The sequence below is a fragment of the Pristis pectinata genome, chromosome 3 (genome assembly GCF_009764475.1).
Source record: "Pristis pectinata isolate sPriPec2 chromosome 3, sPriPec2.1.pri, whole genome shotgun sequence".
NCBI lineage: Eukaryota > Metazoa > Chordata > Chondrichthyes > Rhinopristiformes > Pristidae > Pristis > Pristis pectinata.
Window position 1 is genome coordinate 103,845,530 of NC_067407.1, and position 18,981 is coordinate 103,864,510.

At 38.8% G+C, this 18,981-nt stretch overlaps 1 protein-coding gene across 2 annotated transcripts in view; it reads left to right on the plus strand.

Annotated features, from left to right (window-relative positions):
- Positions 1-576: 576 nt before the first annotated feature.
- The window catches only part of nrxn1a (neurexin 1a), a 1,334,105-nt gene continuing 1,315,700 nt past the window's right edge, over positions 577-18,981 (plus strand). For both annotated transcript variants that reach the window (XM_052010794.1, XM_052010792.1), the window contains exons 1-2: positions 577-721; positions 15,522-15,616. The gene's annotated coding sequence lies outside the window, so the exon portion shown is untranslated. The remainder of the gene's footprint in view (positions 722-15,521; positions 15,617-18,981) is intronic.

Consider the following 18,981-nt stretch of genomic DNA (forward strand, 5'->3'; position numbering starts at 1 on the left):
GAAGCACTGGTAGTCGGTGCTGTAAATGAATACAAGACAAACATAATGGTATTAACGGTGAAATAAGGTGTCATCCGCACAGATTTCGGTTCTATCAAAGACATAATTTGTTCCGGTCAAAGTTTATAAATATTTTGAAACTGAAAGGATTTCCAAAACAAGTTACACATTTCGAGGTTTCGGTAATCGAATTTGAAGCGCTTCTCAAGATGTAGTTTTGTAACACAAAATAAATAGCTTATTATTCTGCTGTCAATATTTAGGGGTCTCGATACGTAGGAGTGTTTTTTAAAGGCTATATTTCCGAATAGAAATAACGGAGTCTCACGCCTTTTATGAGTCAGTCTTGAAAGGTCTGTCGCTTACGAAGGGGCGGGGAATAAAAATAACACAGGTAAACTGACAGTGATGCCACCCACCTTTCGGTAATTGCGACTTTAGCCATGATAACACATTTGAAAAAGGAAGAGAAATAATAGTTGAAGAGCTATTTTTGCACATTTTCCCTTGTCAGTCTTGCCTCTCGTTGGCGCTGTGCGGCTGCGCGCACGGCCACGAAGCGGGGACTGGAGTGGCGCGGGGCTGCTTCTCCTACCCAGTCCCTGCAAGCGAGCTCTTGGCGCCAGCATCCTGCGCCCCTCATCGCCCTGCAGGTTAACCACTTTCCTCTACTCCACCTCCGTGGCAGCCGCCCTGGCGAGCTTTTCCCGTATTATTTTCAGTAAGTCACTGAGGGGCTTTCTTTTAATGGGGAGTAAGGGGGTGTTGGGAGTAGGAAAGGTGGATTTTTCATGTTGTCGCTGTGGTTTAACTTCATCGAGAGAAGTCAACAAAAAATGCAGTTTTAACACAATTATTTTTAATTTAGTGGGGGAAACTGCGTCATCTACCAGCGGTTCCGGGCACCAGAAGGCGGAGGATTCGCTATAATTTCAAAGCACTATTTTGACGTATGGGAATATAGATGGTATTCTCTTCATACTAAAGTAGACTGGTGTAAAAATACCAGAGTGTTTCATTTTGTTTTTTTTTAAAAAGCGTTTTTTAACGATAAATAAAGTATTTATCCCAAAGGCCAGCATTCTTTCTCAGAAATAGTTTATGGCATCAGCTTCTTGAGGTATGTGCAGACATCCTCTCAGGGTTCTCTCTCTCTCTCTCTCTCTCTCTCTCGTTTGCAGCCGTGTAGTGATAGCATTTGTTCGTCATGTCCATTAGAGGGGAAGCCCAGATTTAAGGGGTTGGCTTGAGGACAAAAAAAAATTCCCGAAAGGTTTTACATCATTAATCCACAGCGAATGAAGATTTAAAGCATTTCATCTAATATCATAACCGCTTTTCTGTTCTTGGTGCCAATCGTTGAGGAAAAAAATATTTGCGCATTTGCAACACAATATACAGGAGAGTGGGTGAACCAGGTGAGTGGTTAAAATCAGCCATCACTGTGGAAGGAAGGGGTTGCAGATTTAGTCTGTGGGTAGGGTGTTGTTCATTTTGCAGACTTCCGAGCAACAATCCAAAGGCGTCAATGAGGTACTGAGGTCCCCTCTCTTCTGTAGCTGTTTCCTAAAGGAGAAAGGCTACTTACTGATTTGTGGGAAGAAATCCCTTTTTTAATAGCTTCAGTTGAAAGATTTTTTTGGGAAAAAAACGGAGTTGGCCATTGAATAGGATCTCTGTGTTTCAATGGTATTCCAATGTTAAGGTCAACGTTTTGATGTCGAGAACACAGGATCAGTTTGCAATTGTCTATGCCTACTTCGAATCAGTGTTGAATTTATCTATTCTGGCTGTTTTCTATGTATGTTAATCCACCTAACAAGTTACAGCTCTTTTTATAGGTTGGTCTAAAATTAGTTTTTTATGCATTTTTAAATTGTATGTTATGTGACAGTAAGTGTCCTTAGGTGAGCACCGGCTGTTGTTTCCGAAGGCAGGAAGTCAGGAGGCGAAGTTAGCATGCTAGACGCATATCGGTGGCGTTTTTTCTTTAAAGAGTGTGTCAAACTGTAGCATTCTTTTGTCTCATAATTTCCATGCTGCATTTTGCCGTGGTACATTGGTAATTAGATTTCCTGTCATGCTGCACTTCAAGCATTTTTACAATCCAAGAAGGGTGTGATGGCTCATTAGGTGTAGTGTGAGGAAGCTAATAAGACATATGAAAATCAAAGAGAAAAAAAACGTGCTGAACATAAATGCAAGCTAATTTCTTCAAACATGGCAACAAGTAAGGTTGTACTAGTCAATGAATGAAGTATTGATACCAATTCAGATGTAAGCGTAGTGAGGTATGCCAGATGTATGACGACAATTGTAAAATCCACAAATAAAGCTAATGGAGAGTGTATCGTCAAATAGCTTAAGTGGCCATGGAGTCAAAGCTCTCAATGTACATCTTACAACGTTGTTTCAGAATATTATAGGATACAAACCCCTCCCCCCGCCCCCCCCCCCGGCATAATGAATTTTATTTTAACATCAATATAAATAAATATAAATGTGTTTGAGCCATAGTTGTAATAATTTTCAGAATCAGTTCGTTTTTGCATCAGCATAGCTTTTTTATATTTAATCTTTTTTATATTTAACCCATCTTTCATTCCCTTCCATTCTCTCATAGTGATCAATTAGGCTTCATTACGATATGTTAAATGGCACTTTTAACAGAGTGATATATTCCACTGTGTTTCAGAAGAACATTAGCAAACAAAATTTGACATGTTTGTATTAGGATTGGTCAGAGAGGTAGGTTTTGTCTTAATGTAGGACAGAGGATGAGAGGCTATGGATTTCCAAAGCTCAGCTACCAGAGATAGGTAATTTAAAATCAGGAATGCTTTTGAGATCAGAAATGGGTAAATTCAAATATTTCAGAGAATTGTAAGGCTTGGGGATGTTAAATAAAGACCTGCACTTTTATCAAGCTGCTGTTCAGGTAGTAATATATGTTGAAAGTATAATCACTTTTGTAGAAAAGATAGCAGCCAATTTACACTTGGTAAGCTCCCAAGAACACTGGATAATGATTCTGTAATCAGTGTTTTAGTGCTGTTAGGTGGAGAATGAAGAAAGACCAGGATAGTGAGGATAATTCCCTTGTTCTACTTAGAAGTCATGCACTGGGATCTTTTATGTTCACTTTTAAGGACAGACAGGGCTTTATTTTAGTAATACATCTGAAAATTGGCATCACTGACTGTACAACACCCCCTCAGTGCTGTATTGGAATGTCAGCCCAGATTTTTATGCTCAAGTCTCTCAAGTGCGACTTGGAACCTACAGCCACGTAACTCAGGTGAAAGTGCTGCCAACTGAGTCACTGCTATTTCATTTTGCAGTATGATGGCAGAGAATGAAGGCAGTGGCATTTTTGGGGAAATTGCTAATTATCTCGTACTGAATGTTCACCAAGCTGTCCAATAGCTTAGAAATATTCAAAGGACAGAGAGAAGGTGGCAGGTAGAACTGTATGGTCATAAACTGACACAAAGTTTTAAAATGATATTGCTGATGGATATCATGGAATGAGAGGGGCCAGAGACTGATTTTTTTTTCTTCTGCTTCCCCACCCCTGCCTTCTGATTTCCTAATACATCTCCAAACTTCAATAGCACATTGTTTGATTTTTCACTTCATTCTGCCCAGATCAACTTTATCCTATCAAGAAATCTTGCTGCTTGCCAAGGCTGCCTTGACAGATCATAGTAAATGAAAATCAAAAGCTGCAGATGCTGAAAATCTGAAATGAAAACAGAATATGTTGGAAACACTCAGTGTATCAAAACTGAAATGTTAAACTGGTTTCTCCTTCCACAGATGCTACCTAATCTACTGATTCTTTTCAGCAATTTTTTTTCTACTTTCATTACAGTAAATGCACATACAGCAAGAAGGAATAGATAAATAATTGCTTCCATTTTTACTTAGAAATACATCTGTGCAATGTAGAAGAGCATCCACACAAATACTGCATAAACTGAGAAAGAATTTGTCACCTTCTTAAGGATAGTTGAATTCCAACCTGCAAATGATACCAACATCTCATCAATTCTTCACCATACCATGAGTCCTATCTTACCATAGTGTATTCTAATCCATTTGCTCAGTATTTATGAATGCAAGCCTGCACCAAATACATTTTTAGTTTCTATTTTCCACATATCTGGCTGTCCTACTTCTATACAGGATTCCTACCATGACCTCAGTCAAATGTGCATTGAACATGGTTGCCAATGGCTGCAAAGGACAGTCTCAGTGAAGGGCCAAGATGGCTTGGGTGCAGAATACATTGTTCCTTCATGGCTAACTGGGTAACAGCAGGAGGACTAGTGAAATGGTAATGATGGGATCAGAATACTGTCTAATTGAGTGAATGCAGTCAATTTCTGATTGCCTTGTGATGAGCCTTCATCAGTCCTAACTTAGGATTGTTTTATCCTCTTACTCATTTGAACACTGATATTCATGACGATAATAATCTGAAGTCAAATGGCATGTTTAAGCTTCTCGTGTAATATTCAGATGTCAGTTCTGTTTATGCTGCTCTGAAAGCTGTCAGTTATTGTGTTATGATTTGAGCTGCAAGTATTGAAATGGAGATGGCTAACACATTCCATACTGGGAAGGATAAATTCCAGCTTCCAACAAAGTCCTTTGCAAAGCTGGAGTTCTCTCCCATGTCTCTTGACATTTTGTGCATGCTTGCAGTTAGGGTATCTGATGTCCGAAGCATCTCAGTGCACATGTCCATCAGCAAAGCACATTTAAACCCTCATCTGAGCTATCAGGTCCAGAATTTATTTTGATGCAGCACAAGGCCTTTCCTAGAATAAGTAGATGGTTGTCCTCACCGAATTGCTTTGATAGTTGGTGAAGCCCTACTGCCTGGTGGTCAAATTTATTACTGAGATTTAATATTTGTGAATGTCTTTAACATTCTTAGAGTTGTACGGTACTGACCCATTGAATACTTGTTGACGATGAAGAACCCATTTACACTAATCCCATTTATTCTCCTGATATTCACATCAACTTCCCCTAGATTCTACCACTCACCTATAAACTAGGGACAATTTACAGTGTCCAGATAACCTACTAACCTGCACATCTTTGGGATGTTGGCGGGGGGGGGGTGAAACAGAGCACCAGGAGGAAACCCATGTGGTCACAGGCAGAACGTGCAGACTGCACACAGACAGCACCAGAGGTCAAGATGAGCCTGACTCACTGGTGATGAGGCAGCAGCTCTACTACCTGTGCCACTGTATCGCCCTTGCTGTGAGGCATTCACTTGCAACATCTAATTAAATTACATTTAATAAATATAAACCAACTAAATTATATCAATTTAAAGTGTAATCATATGTTTTCTCAGCAGTCATTTCTTCAGTGGGAGCAGCTGACAAAAGCTAACTTGTTACCTTAGTAAGCTGACATTTATCCAAGGAGCTAAAATGGAAACACATGAGGTAGTGAGAGATTAAAGCACTTTAATGCAGGCAAGAAAACTAACAAAATATTAAATTAAGAAAACAAAAGGCATCGTCAGCTTGCCAAAAAATAATGACTGAGTACTATGCTTGTGTTTGTGCAAAGCATTAAAACAAAATGAGAGAGTTAAAAGTATTATTATTGAAATAATATTGCAGCTATATTAGAGAAGCGGTGTAGTTTTGGACTGGACAGGATTGGAAACCACTATTTCTGGTTAGAACATTTTCAGAGTGTTGGGGAGGTGTGATGGCAGTGTTTACAAAAGATTCTGTTAGTGCTAGGATTTTTAGGATATTCTAGGTTGTTAAATCAAAATCCATATGGATATAATTGAAAATCCTGAACTTACACTCTGCTGAATTTTGGCTTTTGTGCCAATGATGTCTCTTTAATGGAAGTACCCAATTAATTTCACTACTCTGCTTTTTCATAGAATGATGTATCTTTTCTCCAAGTATTAATCTAATTCAAATATTGCCATTGAATTTCTCCCATTCTTTCAGCATTTCATCTGTCAATCACAATAATGTACCATGCAAAAAAAAAGTTTTCTTTGCTTACCATCCCTTCAACCACTCTCGTATTGTTAAATCAGATCTCGACCATGCCATCTGATTCAACAAGGTCTTTTTTGTTGCACATTACTTGGCCATACTCTCTCTTTGCCTACTTTTGTTTTGTCTCTCATTACCTTTTTAAATCTCCTGTGCAGTTTATGCATGAACATGTTTTACAATTGCATATTTGTCATTAGTATCCTGTTCCTCACTCATTTTAAAAAGTTTTCCTGTAATGATCTGAGGAGCTTTATATTTGTAAGTCAATGAAAGTCTCTATGTATCCACCAATTCATGATTCTAATTTACTTCCTCCAAAACATTCTAGGACTTTTTGATCTTAGGCCTCCTGCAGATACTAATCTTCATCTTTCTTGTAGCTTGTTCTTTATTATAATTATTTTACACTTGATAATATTATGATCAGTTTTCCCCAAATACTCTGTCGAGTAATGATATTCCCAGGACTAGATTCTTCCTTACTGCTAGGGACAAAAATACACTGGTCAAAAAGAGTTCTCTTGCACATTTTTAGTTGTATTATTGGCCATTTATACTATTATTACCCAAATAAGATAATTTAATTCTTACATTATTACAACTCTGTTGTTGTTCTGTCTGCAACTTGTTTGCAATTTCCTGTAAGTTGGTGATGTACAGTGTAGTGGTGTGGTTTATTATTGTACCAAGATACAGTGCAAAGTTTTTGTTTTGTGTGCCTTCCAGACAGATCATGTCACATATAATAACATCGAGTTGGTAAAAAAGAAAATAGAATGCAGAATATAGAGTTGCAGTTATAGAGAACGTGTAGTGCAGGTAGACGAAAAAAGTGCAAGGGTCATGATGAGGTATTTTGGGAGATCAAGAGTTCATCTTCTAACATATGAGAGGTCCATTCAAGAGTCTGATAACAGTGGGATAGAAGTTGTTCTTGAGTCTGATGGTTCATGTACTTAGGCATTTGTATCCAGGGTGGGAGGGCTCCTTGATTATGTTCGTTGCTTTCCCGAGGCGCCTGGAAGTATGTATGGAGTCAATGGAGAGGAGGTTGGTTTGTGTCATGGACTGTGCTGCATTCACAACTGTCTGCTCTACCCAAGACTACAAGAAATTGCAGTTGGCAAACCAAACTGGATGCATCTGGATAGGATGCTTTCTATGGTGCATCTGTACAAAAAAAAAGTAAGAGTCATCAGGGACATGCCAAATTTACTTCATGTAGGCGATGTCCCTCACCTATTGTTCCTTAATACTCCAAGCAAATGCTGTGGGATGAATTTGATAGCCCCCAGAGGCAACCAACCCACACCCACTGATCACATTAACACATAACCACCTATGTGTTATAATGATATTTATCCAGTTGATATAAATTAATTTGCTGGATAAATCAGCAGTGGCCAATATTATGCATACCTATCTCCAGCTGAATTTGGAATGTATCATTTAAAGCTTGACTTCACTACATAAAGCTTGACTTCACCTCTCAGACTCTAACTAGAGCAGACACTAATAATCATCCTTCAGGCAAATCTGATGTGAGAATTAAGGATAACATCAAACATAGGCACTGGTGGGCTCTCAGGCTTCCAATAAAAGCATGAGAGAAGTTAATGGAATAGATGAAAAGTTGAAGAGGTATCTTGTATCTACCTACAAGGGACCAGGATGCCCTTTAGACACATAGCTAGGCATAGTGGGAAATGATAGCCATAGGGTTCAATACTAGTGTCAAGTGCCCATAATGTGGATGCAGTGTTGCAGGAAATTCAATAACCAAGATTATTGGATGCATCTTCAAATGACATACCTTACCAACTACACTACTGATCTCTGATTCTGCTCAATGCATTTCATCTCCATCCTTGAGCTGCCAACAATCCCTGTCAACCAGATCTCATACATAACATTAACATTTTCTACCTCATCTTGGCACACCCGGCATGTCTGCCTCACACCAACACTTCAACCTTGCGTACATTGCATGCTATTCAATCATGACAGCCATGGTATTTAAACAAATTATGGACATTTGACACACCATCTTTTCTCTTGCAAGACCAGATGGCACATAACCAGATGCAGAAGGCATGAGTTGCAGCTACATGTCCTAACTCACATGGAATGATTTCACTAATGCATTAACTTTCAACCTAGCCACTTCTTTTGGGACCCTAGGATTCAGGTTCATGGAATATTAATTTTCCAGTACTTTCTCTTCACTGTTATTAATAATTTCCTCCCCCTTTTTACCCTTTTCAAGTTCCCCTGCATTTTGATTGCAAGTCTTGTGTCTTCCATAATGAAGAGGGAACCAAAATATTTGTTTAATGCCTCAGCTATTTCTTTGTTTCCCATTACAATTTCTACTGTCCCTGTTTCTAGGGAATCCATATATTTGCTACTGTTCTTTTATGTTATTTTTGTGGTTGTGGAAGCTTTTACAAGCTTTTTATTTTTCTTGCTAATTTACTCTCGTAGTTTATTTTCAACCTACCAATTTCTTTGGTCATTCATTGCAGGTTCCTAAAGGTCTCCCAATCCTTAAGCTTATTATTCTTGTTGACAATGTTATGAGCTGCTCCTTTTAATCTATTACTATCCTTAACCTCCTTTTAAATTAAAAAAAACTTAATCAAATTTGCTAATATATCTTGGACTATGTATCCCTCATACCTGCTTTGACTTTATTTAAGTTCAAGATTCTAGTTTCCACTTGATCTGTGTCAGTCTTGAACTGCAGAAGATGGTAGAGGATCCAAAGATACTGCAGGTGGCAGTGTGTTGGTGTTAATCTACTGACACAATTTTTAATCTAATTTCCCAACATTTCTTAGCATTGGCAGTCCTCTTGTCTGCAAGTTCAGGACTTGGGTTTCTGACTGATCTGTTGCTTTGAGACAGATACAAAATTCTATTGTACTGTTGTTACTTTTTTTCTGAATAATCCCCGTAATCTTTTCCACCTTTTTGCTTAATGTAGAGGAAAGCATAGAGGTAAGATCTACAAGTAATGGGACATGATGCACAAGTGGCCTGCAGTGAAGATAAAAAGATATAAGGATAGTGTAGGTGACAAGCTGTTAGCAAAGTGAAGTCTGGTGGGGCAGGCTATAGGATAAGGTTGCAACAAGCAATCTGCTGGAAGAACTTAGCGGGTCCAGCAGCATCTGTGGGAGGAAAGGAACTGTTGACATTTCAGATCGAAACTCTGCATCAGGCAAAGGTTGCTGGGTACACACAGTGCACAGCGTGGAGGACTGGGAAGTTTGAAGTGACCAGCATGGTGACAAATTTGCAGGAGGTTATGAATGTTGATATCCACAGAGCAGAGCACTTCAGGGCTCCTCTAGTGTGGTCGAACCAGGAGAAGCATTGTTTCAGTGCATCAATACTCTGCTAACAGATACTTGTTGCATAAGAATTAATCTTTAGTTTGGCATTAGTAGCTAGAAAGGCACCAGATTCATATTAGATCCTTGCCATAGTCACCAGAGAGCCACTGCCAGTACTTGTCCTACTCTGAGCTTGCAGGTGTAGTTGCAACAGGTGCGAGATCTCAGTGAGAGCGTCCTTTTTGGAGACTGATGTTTCATTGGTGTCTCATGTTGTACCTGAAGTTCAATGAGGTGAGACATTTGAGACAAGTTGCTGTTTGAACACCATAAATGGGTATGGCCTTTTCTTGCGAGCTCTTCTCCTCTTCCTACTATTCCAGGAGATTTTTTTCTGTTCTCAATGCCATCTGGACATTTTTCCATACATGCTGTATTCTAAAGGGAATGGCAAAGAACACTTTTTTTTTGTCTCGGAAAAATTGACTAGTGCTTAAGCTTTGACATCACCAAGTAATCTTGTACCATCTGCCACATGACTTTGAGCAGACCTTTGCAACTTGAAATAGCTATGGAAACTCTTTCCTGTTGCTGAGCACATGTTTCGCCTTGCTGGTTTAAAAGACAGCATTGGCTATTGTTTTGAGCTCCAAACTACCAGTGCTGAAGTCAATTTGCATTCCATGCTCATCAATGTTATCAGCTACCTGTCTAGGTACTGTTGAGAGAGCTTCATTTTGCGAGCATTAACACCCACACCAATGAAATTTGCCTCATCTTTTATGTGTGCTGCCAATGTAATTTTGGAGCAGCTGATTCTACCTTTGTCCCATCTACTGCATCATCCTTATCCAGTGCTATGATTGTTTCTTTGTTCAATGCAGGTATTTTGTTTCTTCTTCCTTGGAAACTTTGCCAGTGTTCCTCTTAGTGTCCCTCTTCATGCCAGTTTGAAAGAAGTTTGAGTACCACACTCTCAGAAGAATAATGTGTTGCAAACAATTTCCCAGTGTCATGCATGTACTTAATATGTCACTCATGGTATAATATAAGTTTCAATACACTTGAAAATAAGTTGGAGCTCAAAGCTCCACACAATGACGCTCATGGAACAGTCTTAGTAGAACTAGGCTCACCTCCTTGCCATGTTATTGCTTTTTTTTTGCTATCTAAAAGGACTTTCTGCTGCCTTACTGACTGGCAGCCTCAGAATGGATTGCAGACTTGTACAAACACTGACCAAAGTTCAAAGAGTGTGTTACAAGTAACAAGGAGTGTTTGTTTTCAACACTTCATTGATGAACTACTCATTCAATGGGTGCCTCAGTGGTGATACTGCTGGCAGCATTCCATTATTGAAAGCTTCAGGATTGGAATGGCATATTACTCAAGGAAGAGTCTGGGAGCTCGGGGGACAGAAGCAAACACATGCCCATTGACAAAGGTACTAATGCAAGAGAGTCTTCTGAGACACCACATCCTTCCTGTGCCTATCTGGTAAGCAATGCATTTGGTATGTGACATATTGCAATGTGGTCTGGTCATTCTCTTGGAGATCAAGATGACCCTTAGCATCCTGGCCACTGGATCATTCTGGACAGCTGCAGCATATTTCTCAATTTGCTGCTCACAGCATCAGAAATGATTAGGGTTGTCTTCTTGTGAATCTTTAATCTTTTTTTTGATTTCGTTGAGTGGAAAGTGTTGTATTGGTCACTGGGATTTGCCAGAAATGCAGGCAGTTCGATTTTTTTTAATAACCCAGATGTTTAAATTGATATAATTTATTTCCATTCCATAAATGCACAGCCAGGAAGGGTTTCTTGATAGTGAATATTCTCTTTCCTGGCAGCTTCCATGACATTTTGGTCCTGAGAGAGCCTTCAGTGGTTAACACTGCCTGCCTTGTCTTGCCTTGAAGGATAGATCATGGGGAACTCCTGCACTTTCATGGCTGCTCACATCAGTTTATATTCTAACTACATTAGGTGAGCACCAATATAACCAGAGATACCAAAATACCAGGATGTTCATGGAAAATTGTCTCCTCAAGATGAAATTCTATGTTCTGCAACAGTATGAGAAGCCTTGCTGGGAGGTGATGGTATTGATAAGATGTATCAGCAGGAGTTCAAAGGGGGAAGGCCACTCTTGGGCATCACAACCTTCACTCTTCATCGTGATAATCCTCCTCTTTCTCCTCCTCCCTCCATTGTTTGTGGTTGCTCCTGAATCTACTCTTGCTCTGCTGAGGGAAGAACATGCTGGGGGGGGGGGGGGGCTGGTGGTGTCTCTCCTCATCTATTATGTCTTTGCTGGATACAACAGTTACACCAATAAACTCCACCAAGGACATCTTTATAGTGATGCAGCAGCATGCACGGTAGTTAAGATGTATACTGTAGACCAATTCACAGGGAATGTAGTAATTACGGGTGTTAGTGAGTACACCTGGCCGATCATGAGGTTGTTTATGCTGCTTTGCTTTTTTTAGTCCAGATGCCTCCCTTCAATGTTCTATTTTAAGTGGAGCTGATAAAGTATAGAGTAATCTTTTCATTATCCTACCTTTCTGGAGGCTTGATCTCTGTGTCGGAGATGGGGTGGGTAGAAAATACATGAAAAGATGAAGATGGATGGACTGTATGGACAGAGTAACAGTTTTATGTGTCTGTTTGTCTGGATAAGTTTACCTGTATGAGCAAGCAGTGAACTTAGTGGTCGGCAGCTCACCTGGACGTGTCTTGAAGTCATGAAATTTTGTTGTAACATATCTTCCTTGTGTAGCGATTCTCATTCCTGGAGGAGCAGTCTCTTACCAGACTTTTCTCTTAGCCCCCATGACACACAAGGCCTCTGTCCTGGGATATATCTCATACCTGGATGATTATATCCCTCTCTGAATCTGGAAGTTCCCTCCACCATGACAGCCACAATATGTGTTGCTGCGTCAGACTTTCATGTAGGGTGTGCCTTCTAAGGGTTGACCACCTTTTCTGATTGCTCCATAGTAAAGTGTTGGCAGCTGTGGTGACTTCCGCGTGGTCTTTTGAGAATTGGAAAAGTCCCTTTTTAGTTTCTAGTTGTAAAACATCTTAACATGCATGTATTTTTTCGCTTTTTACCGATGTTTTTCTCTTATGGTGACTCACTTTGGTGGCAGTATTATATGCAACCGTGTTATAGTGCACCTAAAACAAAAGGTGCAATTCAATTTCCAGGCACTTTAACTCCTTCCCCCTCTTCACCAAGTTGCCACATTTGCTAGCAAACCACATAATGATGGATTCTCCAAACTGTGCAGATAACTGAAAATATTGGCTTCTCATGGTGCATTATAGGTCACCAAAAATTGAAGATGAGATCGAGAAAGAAACCTGCAAACTCTTCATTGCTACATTTCCCAATGGTGCATTATGATATCATATCAGAATGTGCCCAAGTTAACCACATTGTCTTGCTCAATGGAAAAAATGTTGGAGATGTTACAATTACCTTTGGTGATTTCAGTTATTCTAAAATCTAGACTAGTAGAAATTCTAGGTAAGGTTAGTCCTGCACTATGCTATGGAGATCTCTATGGGACTTTAAGGCAGTGAATTAGAAAAGAGAATTGATGCCTTTGAAATTCACTGCTTGAGAACAATGGTATTCATTGTGTACACTGAGAATAGGACAAACGTGTCTGTCAAGCAGCAAATCATTCAAGAAGTTGTAAAGTTCAATGTAGTTAAAGGTTTTTGTGGTGCAAGTAGCTGCAGTAGCTTAAGAACATTAACAAGAAGGTTGGACACTGTTGACAGCAGTGTAATGCAGGGTGCCGTAGAAGAAAAAGGAAAGAAGGTAGACCTAAGGAGGGTAGGGGAACCAATGTTTTATTTAATGGAGTATGTAAAGCTAATGAGGATGTCCTTGGTTGCAGTGACTTGGATTGACCGAACTTGAAAAGAGACTGAAGTAAAGACAATACGTATGCCGAACATAGGAATACTTTTCATTGTGCACATAATGAGAAGAGAGTAATTAGGAAACTCACCACATAGTAGGATCAAAATAGAAAGGTACGATGGATACTTAAATGTAAGACTGCTGTAGTGGGTGAGGAATAAACATAGTTCAGCAAGATGAGGAGTTCTGGCACTGGTTTAACAGGATAGAAATATTATCAACAAATCAATGAACTAGCAGAGCAAAATCTTAAAGTATGAGATGCATATACTACAAATTAGTCCCAGGAAAGGTGGATGCATCACAGTTCCATTTAAAAGGTAAAATAAATAGAAGCAAATGATAAATTTAGAAATGACTGTCATAAAATAAGAGAATATGCAGAATGTTGAGGGGATGGAAAAATAAAATTAGAATGTTTAATAAAATATGTAAAAAGTTAGCAGATAACTTGAATTAGCAAGGTTTTGATAGGCATATAAATATAAAATGCAGCTATTGAAGGAATGATTGGGGACAAAGGAGGAAATCTAATTATGGAGGATAATGGTATACCTGATATTAATTTCTTTACATATTTTTTATAAATGATGGTGGAAGTGCAAATGTAGATCTACTGGAGGAGGATATGAATTGTTAGAAACAACTGCAGAAAAGAAATTGGTTCTGAAAGCAATTAGCAGTCTTCATGCTGAAAAAGTAATCAGCCTGTCATAGGATTGCATCTTACGCTATTGAGAAAAGACAGTAATGGTCCAATTTCACAATATTTTTTATCTTCAGAACTGCAAATCATGCCTTTGAACTTGAGTGCAGCCAATATGCTCAAACAGAGGAATATAAACAGACTAGCTGTAGACAGTTTGTTTACAGTTAGTTGTGACAAATAAATGACAATAATTCAAGAGCAAATTAGGAAGCATTAGAAATGCTGTTAGTAGTAAAGATAAGTCATGACTGACAAATTTAGTATTTTGTTTGAAGAGTTGACCAATTGGATAGATGAAGGAAATTGAATAATTATTAATGCTTATTAATGTTCAGAACGTGTTTAACAAGATGTTTCAGAGGCAAAAAAATGAGGTATTTGGTATAAATGGAAATAGAACAATTCCATTGACAATAAGTTGTTTGACAAGAACTGGAGGAGGGGTAAATACTGTAGCTCATTTTGGGGAAGTTTTGAGTCAGTAATTGGCCTGGTTTTGTTCTTGGCACAATCCACTTATTTAAGTTCAGTGTGGAAATATAGTCTCAAACTGAGGTATCACCAATAATTTCAATTATTTTACAATTGATTGAAATGAGAGATTATAGTTTTTTTATACAGACTAGTTGTGGCAAAGACTATTGTATCTTTTATAATAAAATTGGATAAATATTTTATGTAATGTAAATCAGAGATGTAGAATACCATTGTGATAAATGGTCCTTCACCTGAAACATTGTCTCTGTTCTCTGCCTGTGGTTGCTGCTTGACCTGCTGAGTGCTTCCAGTCTTTTCTGTTGAGTTGGACAATGGAATTATCTTTGGATTATTATTATGAAAGAGCTGGCACAGATGACAGTTTTTTTTTTACACTCTGTCACCCTCTTTGGATCTAAATCACATGTGAAGAAGTTCTGACATTGTTTTCACAGGATGTCAGAAGGAGGAAGCAATTAAATATTTGCCACCTAATTTTATTGTAACAAAATGTTAAAAGTTTTGGAAAAACACAATTCAGTTGTGTAATTTAGCACCACCGTAGCTTCTAATTTTTGGGCTCTGTGTACCTAACAATGGGTGTCCATGTTAATATACTTCCAACAATATATTTTCTTTCCTCCTTTACATATTTGTCTCTCTTTATGGCTTTTTTTGCCACCATCCTTCAATTTAATTTTTTGCTCTCATGATTGTTTTCATCATTCCCTTTTCTTTCTCCTCTTCGGTTTTATCTCAGCATTTTTTTGTCTTGTCTGCTCTCCCTTTTAATCTCTTTCCCTCTATTTGCCTTTCCCTCTTTTATTTCTATCTCAATCTTCACTCCTCTTTATTCCTCCATTATTCTTTTCACCCCCCCCCCCCCACTTTCTCCTTTGTTGTTGACTTTTGATACTGTTTTCTTTCCAATATATTCTCTCTTGTTGGCTTGAATTTTTTTGTCTCTCACCAGTTTTCTTTCATTTTTGTTCACAGAGTTGCCTATCAAGTAAACAAGCGAATGGAGAAGAAGTTGTACAGGCTTATGGATGGGCCTGAGAAGCACTGAGTTTGACTGGATGAATGAGCAGGTGAGTGGGGAATGATTGGGTAGAAGAGATGGTGGGATGACTGCCTTGTCCATTTTCCAAGATATGGATAATTTTTATGGTGATATTGAAATTATCCTGCAGATCCCTTGTGCTTTCACTTAGTGTCCTATACACCCACATTCAAAGAAACCTATGGCTGTAGGCAATGTCCTGGCTCATTATCAGCAGTGAGGGTGATCCATCAGTCATAGGGTTGAACCAGAGATGTAAGATTTTTCCAGGCTGTTGAGAGAGGTTTATGTGAACAAAGAAATTGGTTCTAATAAGCCTTCTTGCAGTAGTGAAAACAAAAATTAAAAATTGAAGGTCTTTAATTATGGAAATTATGTAATGTATTGTGCTGCTAATCAAAAACCAGGATGTAAAAAAAACAAATCATAGAGCCACACAGCATGGAAACAGGTCCTTCAGCCCATTTTATTCCTGCTAACCATGATGCCCGCCAAGCTAGTTCCATTTGCCTGCATTTGGCACATATTTATCTAAATCCCTCCTATCATGCACCTATGCAAATGTCTTTTAAGTGTTGTTTTTGTATTTGGCACAACCATTTTCTATCGCAGCTGATTCCATGTGCACACCATCCTCTGCATGAAGAAGTTGCCCCTTGAGTCCCTTCAAAATCTTTTATCTCTCTCAAACCTATGTTCTCTAGTTTTTAGTTCCCCTTCCCTGGTGAGAAAAGACTACAGGTTCACCCTATCCCTACCTCTCATGATTTTATACACCTCTATAAGGTCACACTTGTGTTCTAAAGAATCATGTCCTAGCCTGCCCAGCCTCTCCCTATATTATTTGCCCAATAACAACATTGGGCCATATGACTGTCATTTTAATAACATTACAATACAACTGCCAATATGTGATTTATGTTGTGTATCTCCTATCATTTCCAGCAGGGAAATAAGAAAATGTTGGGAGCCAAGAAGTACCCAGCAGAAAAGCTCTCAAAGAATATTCCATTTTTGTTTGTTTATAATTCAAACCTGGACTTTTCATTTAACACTTTTATTTGGTCTCAAGTTTCAGTCTAGGACTTAAATTCAATATAGTTCTAAAAGCTACTGATAACTGAAGAGAAATGATAGCTACGGGTTCGAGCAAGCATGTCACGTGCTCGATTGACATTTGTCTGTAGACTGCAAGTTGAAGCTTAGAAGTTACTAAACCCACACTTTATTTTAGATAAACAGTCACATTTTGACTGATGAGCTTTCTTGCAACCCCCCCCCACCCCCCTAGAGTTCAGAGAAAAGCGAAGAGTCATGCAATGAGCGAGGGAGAGAGAGAGAGAGATGGAACCGAAAAGAAGCAGAGACAGAAATTGTGTTCAAGAGTGGAAGGAAAAAGATATTCAAAAGGACAGGCAGGATGAGAAGTATAAACAAAGAAAAAGCAAATTGTAAAAAGAAATTGAGCACAGAACGGGAGTGAGATCAATGCATGTAAAACAACAAGGATGCAAGCAGAGGATAAAGGTTTGGGCAGAAGGGGAGGACCAGGGAGGCAAACAGCTCCACCAATTTGATAGCAGTTTGTTGGATTTTTATTGTAAAATGGACAGTACTTTGTCACAGCTCCACAGGTTGCTATCCTGATGAGATGTGACCCTATTTTCTCATGTAGGGGATGGAAAGATGAATATGAAAATCATACATTTTACAGAATAGATTATAAACAAAGTATCCAGAATAGTGTGGTTCTGTAGCAATCCAGAACTGCTGTTCCACCACAAGAAAGAGCAGTTATTCTGATGCATTTGCTTTAAGGACACCCAGGTATATCTCAGGTGAAGCAAGTTTCCAGGGGTTTTGCCTGATGGCCTGAAATAGATTGGTATTGGTTTATTATTGTCACTTGTACCGAGGTACAGTGAAAAACTTGTCTTGCATACCGATTGTTCAGATCAATTCATTACACAGTGCAGTTACATTGAGGTAGTACAGAGTGCATTGAGGTAGTACAGAGTGCATTGAGGTAGTACAGGTAAAAACAATAACAGTACAGAGTAAAGTGTCACAGCTACAGAGAAAGTAGCAGAGGATGCTGTCAGGATCAAACAAGAATCCATCAATAGCTATTCTCAATCCCCCATGTATTTGGCTGAACAAGCTATTGTTGAAGATACACGTGGATTCTGCTAGTCCATTTATAGGAACAATAATCATGATTGTAGAAGATGCATATTCCAAGTGGATAGAAGCAGTTTTTGTGAATACTTCAAAGCCAGTCTAATGTCATATGCAGAGGTACATGTATGCACAGGTGCAGTGAGAAAATTACTTGCAGCAGGATCACAGGCACATAGCATTAGAGATGCAACATTCACAAGGAAAACATAAATTGAACGTGTACAAAATTATGCAAGAAAAAACACAATTAGAACAAAAAAAAACAAAGTCCATTGTAGTCCAAGTGGTCATAGTGTGGCTATACTGAGGTAGAGATTAGTGTTCTACAGGTTGGTTCAAAAACTGAGTGGTTGAAGGGAAGTGGCTGTTCTTGAACCTCGGGGCATGGGACTTCAGGCTTCTGTACCTCCTGCCAAATGGTAGCTGCAAGAAGATGGCATGCCCCAGATGGTGAAGGCAGCACCACTTTTGATGGTGGGGAGTGATATGCCTGTGATGTATTGGGTTGAGTCCACTACTCTCTGCAGTGCTTCAGAATATACAACACTTCTTTCATCTGAATCAGATGTAAAAATGTATGGATTATTTTTATCTCAAACCTTGAAGCAGCCAACATGTAGCTGACCATGGGAAAAGCATTGAGTTTCAAAATTAAGGCCAACAATCTTTAATGCTTCCTTGCACCTTGTTAATGTTCATAGAAAACTAAGTTGAAGAGGAAACTGAAGTTGCTTAAATGGAAAAGCTAGTTCAGATAGGATAAATGGTATCTGAGGGATGAAAACATTTTCCGCAACAGCATTGCCAGTTGTTATTGTAGCTTCAGTTACACGTTGTAATAATTTTTGAACTGAAAATCTTGTGCCATTGCTTACTGTTGGTGGATCCAAATTTCTGAGTGGCATGACTGGATCTCCTTTTCGTTCAAGATTATGTGATGGCACACCAGTAGGTGACAGTTTAAAAATTCAACAGGAAAATGTACAGCCTCGTCACTGTCTGTCACACTGTCAATAGATTTATATTGTACAGGTGGTCTGGGAAGCTGCGAAAAAAGGTCTTTATTCATGACCTGCATTGTATCATTTGTTAGTGCTAAAATTGCTCTTTCACGCAACCATTGGTAATTCAAATACTGTTGAGTAACATTTGGAAAAACAGCTTGATTCAGATCATGAAGTGATGTAACAATTCAGTCCATGTTTTTCATCA